General features: G+C 34.1%; 1 long non-coding RNA gene across 1 annotated transcript; it reads left to right on the top strand.

Moving 5' to 3' along the window:
* The first annotated feature begins 1,489 nt into the window (after positions 1-1,489).
* On the top strand, positions 1,490-2,226 carry LOC131537326 (uncharacterized). The gene is made up of 4 exons (XR_009270256.1): positions 1,490-1,585; positions 1,679-1,789; positions 1,877-1,947; positions 2,052-2,226. It is a non-coding gene; the product is annotated as an uncharacterized LOC131537326 (long non-coding RNA).
* Positions 2,227-12,127: the final 9,901 nt, after the last annotated feature.

The raw sequence follows: 12,127 nt of genomic DNA, 5'->3' as shown, positions 1-12,127 counted from the left end.
AGAAATTATTGAATTAAATTAAAGATTATTAAATATATAATTATCATTGTAATGCATGGGGTGGGACTGAGAACCATGAACGTGAGGCTTGGTGGCTCCCACGGCTCTCAGCCCTCCTCCCAAAAATTTTAAGTGAAAGTGACGTGACGTGACGTGGCCAAGTATGGTTACCCATACCGAATTTGTGTTCTGCAATTAACCCATCCAAATTGCACACACACAGCAGTGAACGAATGAACACACAGTGCAAATGACAACTGAGCCACCTATGAACCTTGATCAGTCTCAAGAAACTTGGATGAAGAAGAACAAACATTTCCCATCCACCAATTCCAAATGATTTTCTGTTCCACAAAAAAAAAAACATGTTCCCCAAAAAGGATCCACAAGTATGTGACACAGAGCAAGAAATGTTCAAGTTTTGGTGCATGTCAGCTTCCTGCAAAGGTACTCAATGTAGAGGAAGAGGTAATGAAATCATTATACAAAAATGAAAACTATTTATTTATTGCATATATTAAGGTACACTATTATTTACTGTATGAACTGCATGTAATTATAGGTCGACATGCAATGGAAGAAGCCACCTACAGAGTTGATAAGTCTCCTAGCCAGAATCTGGAGTACCTGTTACATCCCAAGGAATTCCAAACACTGAGGCCACATGAATGATTATTTGGAGAGGAATACATATCAAAACAAAAATCTGAATGCATAATTGTACAATTATATTTGTATTTGTAAATGCTGTCCTCAATATATTCAAGTATTTTGATTCAAATTGACGTTTGATTCAAAATGCTGTATTATTTGTAGACTATTGAGTGCTATTTAAGAGCTGTACTTAATATGAAGGGTGCAAATCTCTACCAGCAAAACCATTACACTACAGGTATCATTTTAAATAGCACAAGGGAGCAGATGGCATGGCAAAGATTGCGAAAAGTGAGAGCAGTTCCTTATGATTCTTAATTTTTACATGTACAGTACACAGACATGATTATGCATATTTCTGATAAACAGGTCAACTTTGAGCAATATGATGGGCTCATCACTTTCGTAAATATCAACAACATACACTAGAGGTTTGCGGTAAGTAAAAAGACTGCAAATACAAATGTTAAGCTAGTACATGTAAACATGGACATGCCCATATAGAAATGTTTGATCTTTTCAGCGACATTTAATTGACTTAGTAGTTATAATTTATTTGTTTCCTTTTCTCCATTTTAGTGACTACATGCTTACACTGATACCATTTTTAATACTTGACCCTCAAAGTGGTACAAATTAAATGAAAGAAGCCAAAAAAGCCTGCAAATACCTTTGGTAGGACAGTTTGTTTTAAAAAGTAATTTGGCTTGTTTAGCTCCACAACATTAATGATGGTAAATTATCATAGTTGGTGTTGCTTAAAACCACAATAAACACACACACACTGCATTTTTCCAAAAACAGAGAATTTTTCCAAATGAGAAAAAACAAGTGTGGAAGAGAGGACTTGGTGAGTACCAAGTGGAAACCTGGCACAATCCAACATTCATTTCAGGAGGATGGTTCCAGCTGTGGTGTCTTTGTGATGCTGGTAAATGGAGGGGGAAAGTGGTTTACATAAACACTGTCTTCACCTTTTCCCATATGACACTGTGTCTATTAATTTTCATTGCTGTCCTTCTAGATGGCGAAACCGGTGGTGGAAGAGTTCCCAAAAATTCCTGACAGCATTAATATAAGGAGATGATGTGCCACTACAGGAAAAATGTGGCCAATGAAATTTTGCTGGCATCAGGTATAAAGTACTTTGAAAGAACAGTATATTTCCATGTCAGACACAGAGAGATGAATTATAATCCTATCTACATTCAAATGATTGCAGTGTGAAGAGAGGAGTACTGCTCTGTGTGTGGAGAAAAAGAAAGAGCCCAAACAGAGGAGCAATGCATCTGGGTATTCACTATGCCATTTCTGCCTGTTGACTGTTTTCACAACTACATTTAATAATTCCAACACTTTCTTAATACATCTAACAACATGTCCTATTTCCCTTCCAGATTCAATGTGAATTATGCCAGAGGTAGTTTCATGTTCAGTGCCTCAACATTAATCTGCTACCAGAAGAACAAGCATGGATTTGTGATGTGTGTTTGTAAGCTATTTAGTTAGAGGAGCTGATGCTGAAAGTGTGTTTCAATTGTAAGAAAATTGTTTTGCACTGATAAGGGACAACGCAAACTATGAAAACATATTTGATTACATAAACAGTTTATACATAGAAAATAATTAAATTTTCGATTCATCAAAATATCCACCATTAGCAGCTGAAAACCTGGGCCAAGTTTAAACCAGTAACCAGGCATCACAGCTGGCAAAGGGCATGTCTGACTTTGACATGTATATATTGCCATTATTATGTAATCAAAATGAAAATTATTATTGCTGGTCTTCAATGATAATGTCAAGTTACTTTAATGTACAGTATTTGCACCAACAAAAAAATATAAGGATTTATGCTGATGTCATCCAAAACCACACTTTGCCAGGGGTCTTTCCAAACTTTTGGAGGACAGTGTATGTGTGTATTTTTATTCTCATCCTATTTTTATTGTCTGTGTGTTGTCTCTGCTGGAAGCCTGTGACACTAAATTAAATTCCTTGTATGAGCAAGAATACTTGGCAATAAAGCTCTTTCTGATTCTGATTCTGATTCTGATAAATGTGTATTGCCTATTTGATATGTCATGGAAATACATTTTTTTTTTTTTTTAGTATTCTGTTTATGTTTCATATTGTTGTGGTGCTCGTTGTCTTCTGCTGGCCCTTTATGTGAATGTAGTTTTTAAAAACACACTTGCATTTGTGAGGGAGAAATAAATGTGACATTTGATATTTTGATAGTTCTCTTTTTATTTATTATCTACAAAATGCTGACAAGGCCTAAAATGTTTATTTCCTAATTAGGATGCAAGAATGCTAAACAATTATATTTTTTTTCTGGTCAGGAAAACTTTACCAGACTGCAGCAACAGTGTACTTTGAAGTCAAGTCAAGTCAAGTCACCTTTATTTATATAGCGCTTTTACAATGCAGATTGTGTCAAAGCACTTAACAGTATCAAATTGGAGGATAGAGTGTCAGTAATGTATAATGATAAGATTAAACACTCAATTTTCAGTTAAAGGCATTTCATTATTGAATTCAGAGATGTCATTGTCTAGCTCAGTTTAGTTTAAATAGTAGCTGTGCAATCAAATCGGCGATAATCGCTAGAAATTGAACAAGCTTTGGAGCTGTTTGTTCCACCGTATAAGATTTGAGCTGTATATATAGCTGCATTTCACAGTCAACTAAATGCAATAAATATGCCAATCCCCATGGTGTAGTGTGTTCTTTGGAGTGTGCATAATAACATCAAAGTGGTTTGGTGTTAACTTGGGTAGCGAAAAGTTATTGAAACTTTAATTTGCAGGTAGGATTGTGGATGGACCTTCAGCACCACATATGTGGACAGCGCCATGTCATTCAAACATAGCCAAGTTAATTTGAGGTTTAAAGCTTAGCAGTAGTATATTCAGTAAGTTTAGAGAAAGACATTGCAGACCATTTTTAATTTCTACCATCACTGTTTTCTATGGGGTTCTCCTTTGACACAACTTCCAGTTCAATAGCTTTCCAAGGGGGCACACAACGTTACAAAACAAGTTTCTAAATATTTAGCTGACCCTTTTCAACATATCAGAAGTCTTTAAAGTACAAGTATTTGCTCTAAATGGTACAATTGCAACATTTCTGTATTACACTTTGCTCATAATGGTTTCAGAGTTCTTTAAAGCAAATAATTCCTCTACACTGTAAAAATAAAAAGTTGAGTTAACTTAAAAATAAAGCAACCAGCTGCAAAGCTTTTTTGAGTTTACTGAACTTCAGGCCTACACTGTTAAAAAAAAAAGAAAAGTTGAGCCAACTTAAATTTTTAAGGCAACAAACTTAAAATGCCTTAAAATGTCAAGTTATGTGGACTTAAATTGTGAAGTTGTCTTAACTGACAATAAAGTTGACAGGACTTACAAAAACAAGTGCAATAAACATCATTTACGTTTTGTGAATTTAAATTGTGAAGTTGTCTTAACTAAGAATAAAGCTGAATAGACTAAAGTGCAATGAACAATATCACTTTAAAAATTTAAAATGACAAGTTCACTGTAAAACCCGACTAGTCATGTTAACTCAAACCGTTTGGGTAAACCAATTCGCTTTGGCTTAAACCATGTAAGTTTTAAAACTTGCAGTTAAGTAATTAAGTGATTAATTAAGTGCTGATTGAGCGTTAGTGATGAACACCTGCTGTTAACAAACACAATCACTGACAGAAAGAGAAACACAACATGCTTAGATGAAATGAACTGAAATAAAATACATTAAATCTCAAGATCTGATTAAACAACCCCACAAACAGCATCACCAGCTCCACTTATTAATAACCAGACTGACTTTATTTCTGTCAGACATCTACAGAAGATCTTATTGAGAATTAACTAAGGTTTAGATTTTGATTTGTTTCATTTGAAGTAACCATGTTAGAGATCAGTGTCTGCTTTAGTTGGGCTCTTGACCCTTGACTTCTGTGTTAGCTGTTTTTTCCCCCCCTGGCTGTTGTAACCATGTGTTCTTCCAACATATTTATTACAAATCAAAAGCCTAGAGAAAATAATCAGTAGTTGGTTGTTATTTGTTTATAATGACGATCATTTGCTAGTGAACTGATCTCATCTTAGCGTTAACATGGACGTATTGTGTGTCTAATCTCTGACTCAATGGATGTTGTATTGATTATAGTAAAAGTGATTCTAAGAGCCACTGGTTCTGCGACAGTCAGTTGATAGAAAGGACTTTCCAAACAGTTTGTCCACAAAATAGAAAAAAGTTTTAATCTATGGGAACAATTAGACTCACACAGACATCAAGAATCAGCTTGTGAACCTCAACAATGGTGACTGTTACATTTTTTTTTTAATCATGCTGCAATGCATGCTGGGATCCATGGATAAGTTTTGTACTATGCTAGTACCCAGCATGCATTGCAGCATGATTTAAAATGTAAAAAAAAAAAATGTAATAAGTGGAGCTGGTGATGCTGTTTGTGGGGTTGTTTAATCAGATTTTGAGAGATTTAATGTATTTTATTTCAGTTCATTTCATCTAAGCATGTTGTGTTTCTCTTTCTGTCAGTGATTGTGTTTGTTAACAGCAGGTGTTCATCACTAACGCATTTTAGTCTATTCAGCTTTATTCTTAGTTAAGACAACTTCACAATTTAAGTTCACAAAACTTGACATTTTAAGGCAGCATGAACACTTACTTTTTTAAGTTACTTTTTTGTGGGAGATTCTCAAATTTTTGTTGTATGAACTTAAAACAGCAAGTTGAGAAAACTCAAAAAATCTGCTGAAGTTTGTTGCCTTAAAATTTTAAGTTGGCTCAACTTCCTTTTTTGAACTTCTTCTTTTTTTACAGCACTGTAAGCCTATAGGCCTGAAGTTCAGTAAACTCAAAAAAGCTTTGCAGCTGGTTGCTTTATTTTTTTAAGTTAACTCAACTTTTATTTTTTACAGTGTATAAATAAATCCATTAATTAAAGAAGTTACTATTTTCAGGCGTTACAGTAATAAATACATTTAGATAATGTAATGTTTTTGGATGGAAGGTAAGAAATCCATAGAATACAGTGATGTTAAAAATTTTTGTTGTTGAACGCGGAAATGTTGTGAATGTGCGAATATGAAACCAACTTTACCCAAGTTTCATATTCGCACATTCACAACATTCACAACATTTCCGCGTTCAATAACTTTCTAATTATATGTGAAAAACATGTTTCTTTTGCAAATTTGATTCAGCGACATCATTGTCAACCTACTACCTTTTTTTCACAATCGAACAAAATGGCCAAGTATTGTTTTAATGGCATATTTACTTGCGAATGTCCGCCGAATGTCCAATGTAGAGTGGAAAGCAAGATAGGGACCGTCTAAAAAGTTATATATTTTTTAATTGTGTGCAAAGAGACAATTACTTGTATCAGAAATATCACTCCCATTATGCCTTCTAATGCTCCTTTAGCAACAATAAAAAAAATAAAAATAAAAACTGCAATATAATTATGCTGTTTGAAGGGACGTTTAGGAAATGACAAATAATGAACTTGTACATGAAGTGTAACTTTGTAGCAATACATACAACTGCACTGTAAAACCCGACAAGTTAGGGTAACTCAAACCTTTTGAGTAAACCGATTGCCTTAAAACATTTAAGTTTTCAGTTAAGTGATTAATTAAGTGCTGATTGAGCATTAGTGATGAACACCTGCTGTTAACAAACAGAATCACTGAAAAAAAGAGAAACACAAGAACAACAGCTGACTTCAGACACAGCCTTAGATGAAATCAACTGAAATAAAATACATTAAATCTCTCAAAACCTGATTAAACAACCCCACAAACAGCATCAGCAGCTCCACTTATTAATATCCAGACTGACTTTATTTCTGTCAGACATCTACAGAAGATCTTATTGAGAATTAACTAAGGTTTAGATGTTGATTTGTTTCAATTGAAGTAACCATGTTAGAGATCAGTGTCTGCTTTAGTTGGGCTCTTGACCCTTGACTTCTGTGTTAGTTGTTTTTTTTCCTCTGGTTGTTGTAGTCATGTGTTCCTCGAACATATTTGTTACAACTCAAAAGCCCAGAGGAAATGATCAGTAGTTGGTTGTTGTATATTTGTAATGACGATCATCTGTAAGTGAGCTAATCTCATTGAGAGTGAAGATAGACTCATTGTGTGTCTACTCTCTGATTAAATGGATGTTGTATTGATTACAGTAAAAGTGATTCTAAGAGCCTGTGGTTTTGTGACAGTCAGTTAATATAAAGGACTTTCTAAACAGTTTGTCCGCAAAAAGTTTGAATCGACGGCAGAAACTAGACTCACACAGACATCAAGAATCAGCTTATGAACCTCAACAATGGTGACCATTAAAAAAAATTAATGCTGCAATGCATGCTGGAAGCCATGGATGAGTTTTGTACTATGATAGTACCCAGCATGCATTGCAGCATTAATTTTTTTTTTAATGGTCACCATTGTTGAGGTTCATAAGCTGATTCTTGATGTCTGTGTGAATCTAATTTGTAACATAGATTCAAACTTTTGTAGACAAACTGTTTAGAAAGTCCTTTATATTAACTGACTGTCACAGAGCTGGTGATTCTTAGAATCGCTTTTACTATAATTAATACAACATCCATTTAATCAGAGACTAGACACACAATGAGCCTATTTTCACTATATATATGTCATTATAAATATATAACAACTAACTAATAATTTTCTGGACTTTTGAGTTGCAACAAATATGTTCGAGGAACACATGACTACAACAGCCAGAGAAAAGAAAAAACTACTAACACAGAAGTCAAGGGTCAAGAACCCAACAAAAGCAGACACTGATCTCTAACATGGTTACTTCAAATGAAACAAATCAACATCTAAACCTTAGTTAATTCTCAATAAGATCTTCTGTAGATGTCTGACAGAAATAAAGTCAGTCTGGTTATTAATAAGTGGAGCTGGTGATGCTGTTTGTGGGTTGTTTAATCAGATCTTGAGATTTAATGTATTTTATTTCAGTTGATTTCATCTAAAGCAATGGCTGAAGTCAGTTGTTGTTCTTGTGTTTCTTTTCTTCAGTGATTCTGTTTGTTAACAGCAGGTGTTCATCACTAATGCTCAATCAGCACTTAATTAATCACTTAACTGAACTCAACTGAAATAAGTTCAGTGCACTCATAATTGTTAGATTTAAAACTTAAATGTTTTAAGGCAATAAGTTTCATCAAATTGTTTGAGTTACCCTAACTTGGGTTTTAAGTCAATCGGTTTACTCAAACGGTTTGAGTTACCGTGACTTGTTGGGCATATATCTTATTTAGTGAACTCAGCTGAAATAAGTTCAGAGTACTCATAACTATTAGTTTTAAAAACTTAAATATTTTAAGACAAAAGTTTCATCAAACGGTTTGAGTTAACCTAACTTTTCAGGTTTTTAATGCAATCGGTTTACTCAAATGGTTTGAGTTACCCTAACTGTTGGGTTTTACAGTGTGGTAAATCATGTGTAATCTCCTGAACATAGTTAATGTCTAATTTAAATTTATAATGATTTTTATTTATTTCTTTGCCTCAAAATGAGCAAGAACTGTGTTGGTGTTAACAATGACATATATGATTTATTTCTATAGGTTCTGAAAGCATGGGTCGACTGCTCCAAAGCAAGTTGGAACATCTTGTCTGGACCCTACAGAACATACTGCAGCCCATGTCTTGCTGTGTTATTCACCTCTGGTTTTTTTCTGGTTTTAAGTGTGCTAAACACTTAACATTGTAACAGTATTCTCCAATTGTTGAGTTGAGATGAAAATAATTGCTAAAATAACTTTTATGTTTTCCTGTTGTATGAAATCTTTATTTAACATTACACTCTGACAATATCACAATTCATGTGCATTGATTGATGTTTACAGTCCTGCAGAAATATCACTGTCCATGGTACTGAATCCATCAGATTCTTGACAAGAACTCAGAAAGCATGGTATTTTGGGTCAACACTTCATAAAGTAATGGCTAAACTTTCTTTAAGATGTTTTATAAATAAATTGTGCCTCACTCACATATTCTATAATTGTTTTATTTACATGTGTAATTTCTACCAACATTGTATTCAAAGTTTTTCTTCATTGACACACCTTCCAGTTCAATAACTTTTGAAAAGAGGCTCACACTGTTCCAAAACAAGTTGTTAAATATTTATCAGACCTTGTACAACATAGCAGAACTCCTTAAAGGACAAGAAATCGCTCTAAATGATACATTTCCCACATCTCTCTGTAAGATGGGTTTCTTCATAGAGACACCTTCCAGTTCAATAACTTTTGAAAAGAGGCTCACACCTTTACAAAACACATGTCTAAATATTTAGCTGAAATTGTACAACATAGCAGAACTCCTTAAAGGACAAGAAATCGCTCTAAATGATACTTTTCCCACATCTCTGTTAGATGGGTTTCTTCATTGAGACACCTTTCAGTTCAATAACTTTTGAAAAGAGGTTCACACCCTTACAAAACTAGTTGTTAAATATTTAGCTGAAATTGTACAACATATCAGAAGTCTTCAAACTACAAGAAATCGCTCTAAATGATACTTTTCCCACATCTCTCTGTAACATGCACTGTAAAAAGTGATACACTATATTTATTCAATAAAATTGTGTCAACAGATTACAAGCAATATTATTAATTAAATTCAACACAAAACAATTAATTAGAATTAATCAAATGAGATGCTTATAAATTATCCATTCAAAATGAGTAAAATAGCACAAACAAATGAAGTAAAATGTAAACAAAAATATTGGTTTCATTGGACAAAAAACACTATGCTAGTGATACTATGTTATGCATGCCAGGCCAGTAGTTGGCGATCAAGAAACACTGCGCAAAAACGTAATATGCATGCATATTTTCACAAATTCATGTTTTTGTTGTTTACATGGAGATGATACAGGCATCTTGTTCAAAAGCTTGTGTTTCCAGGCCCCCAAAACTGAATTATTGAAGACACCTGATGTTAACACAGAATCACTGAAGGAGAAAATCATGTTTTACCATTGGGTCACCATCACGGTGGTCAATGTTTGCTTTAGTTGGGCTCTTGACCCTTGACTCTTTAACATTAGATTTTGTTTGGCTGCTGTAACTGAGTTAGACAACAGTTAAGACAAGCCAAGAGAAAAGGTGATCGGGTGGTGTTGGTTATGTTTTGACATCATCATCATCTGACCTGTATCGCTGAGTTGGATTTACCGTATCGGTTTCTGTCATCCTGTGATTGTGCAGTGTAATGTCTGAAATTTTCAGCATAAACAGAGATTTAAAAGTTCTTCAAATCAAATAATAAAAAAAAGCTTTCATCTAGACACACAGACATCAAGTATCAGCGTGAGAACCTCAACAATGGTGACCATCAAATGCTGCAGTGCATTCTGGGTGCCACCAATCAAAACTCATCAATAGCTCCCATCATGCATTGCATATTTTTAGTAGTTTGTTTTGTGACGTTCAGAGTTGATCTGTTTATCTGAATATGCTGTTTATCACCATTGTTGAGACTCATACTCTGATTCTTGATGTCAGAGTGTGCCTAAAAACAATTTTAAGAAACCCTTTGGGTTATACTGAAACTTCAGATCTTATACTGTAGAATTACAGGACTGCTGCAATCAAAGTAAATCTAATTCAGAGATTCAGGTCAAATGATGATGACAATGCATAATCAACACCACCAGACCACCTTCTCATTTGGCTTGTCTAACTGTTGTTTAACTCTGTAACAGCAGCCAAACAAAATCTAATGTTAAAGAATCAAGGGTCAAGAGCCCAACTAAAGCAAACATTGACCACCGTAATGGTAACCTAAAATTCAGATTTTCTCCTTCAGTGATTCTGTGTGTTAACATCAGGTGTCTTCAATAACTGTTTTTGGGGGCCTGGAAACACAAGCTTTTGAACACAATGCCTGTATCATCTCCATGTGAACAACAAAACATGAATTTGTGAAAAGGTGACGCCATGTGCATGTGTATTACATTTTTAGGTGTTTCTTCATCGCCAACTACTGGCCTGGCATGCATACTATTCATTAGCATAGAGTTTTTTTTTTTTTTTTGCCAGTGAAATCAATATTTTGTTTAAATTTTACTTAATTTGTTTGTGCTATTTTACTCATTTTGAATGATTAATTTATAAGCATCTCATTTGATTAATTCTAATTAATTTTTTTGTGTTGAATTTAATTAATAATATTGCTTGTAATCTGTTGACACAATTTTATTGAGTAAATATAGTGAATCATTTTTTACAGTGAATACATGTACTTTAAAGACTTCTTATATGTTGAAAAGGGTCAGCTAAATATTTAGAAACTTGTTTTGTAATGGTGTGAGCCTCTTTTCAAAAGTTATTGAACTGGAAGTTGTCTCTATGAAGAAACCCATAGAATACAGAAATGTTGCAGTTGTAACATTTAGAGCAAATAATTGTACTTTAAAGATTTCTGCTATGTTCTACAAGGTCAGATAAATATTTAGAAACTTGTTTTGTAACGGTGTGTGCCTCCTTTCGAAAGCTATTGAACTGGAAGTTGTGTCAAAGGAGAACCCCATAGAAAACAGTGATGGTAGAAATTAAAAAAGGTCTGCAATGTCTTTCTCTAAACTTACTGAATATACTACTGCTAAGCATTAAACCTCAAATGAACTTGGCTATGTTTGTATGACATGGCGCTGTCCACATATGTGGTGCTGAAGGTCCATCCACAATCCTACCTGCAAATTAAAGTATCAATAACTTTTCGCTACCCAAGTTAACACCAAACCACTTTGATGTTATTATGCACACTCCAAATAACACACTACACCATGGGGATTGGCATATTTATTGCATTTAGTTGACTGTGAAATGCAGCTATATATACAGCTCAAATCTTATACGGTGGAACAAACAGCTCCAAAGCTTGTTCAAAGTACACTGTTGCTGCAGTCTGGTAAAGATTTCCTGGCCAGAAAAAAATACTACTTATAGCATTCTTGCATCCTAATTAGGAAATAAACATTTTAGGCCTTGTAAGCATTTTGTAGATAATAAATAAAAGTGAACTATCAAAATATCAAATGTCACATTTATTCCTCCTCACAAATGCAAGTGTGCTTTTAACAACTACATTCACATAAAGGGCCAGCAGAAGACAACAAGCACCACAACAATATGAAACATAAACAGAATACTAAAAAAAAAAATTGTATTTCCATGACATATCAAATAGGCAATACACATTTATCAGAATCAGAATCAGAAAGAGCTTTATTGCCAAGTATGCTTGCGCATACAATGAGTTTGTTTTAGTGTCACAGGCTTCCAGCAGAGACAACACACAGACAATAAAAAATAGGATGAGAATGAAAATACACACATACACTGTCCTCCAAAAGTTTGGAAAGACCCCTGGCAAAGTGT

The sequence above is a fragment of the Onychostoma macrolepis genome, chromosome 01 (assembly GCF_012432095.1).
Source record: "Onychostoma macrolepis isolate SWU-2019 chromosome 01, ASM1243209v1, whole genome shotgun sequence".
NCBI classification, from domain to species: domain Eukaryota; kingdom Metazoa; phylum Chordata; class Actinopteri; order Cypriniformes; family Cyprinidae; genus Onychostoma; species Onychostoma macrolepis.
This window is presented reverse-complemented; position numbering and strand designations above follow the sequence as displayed.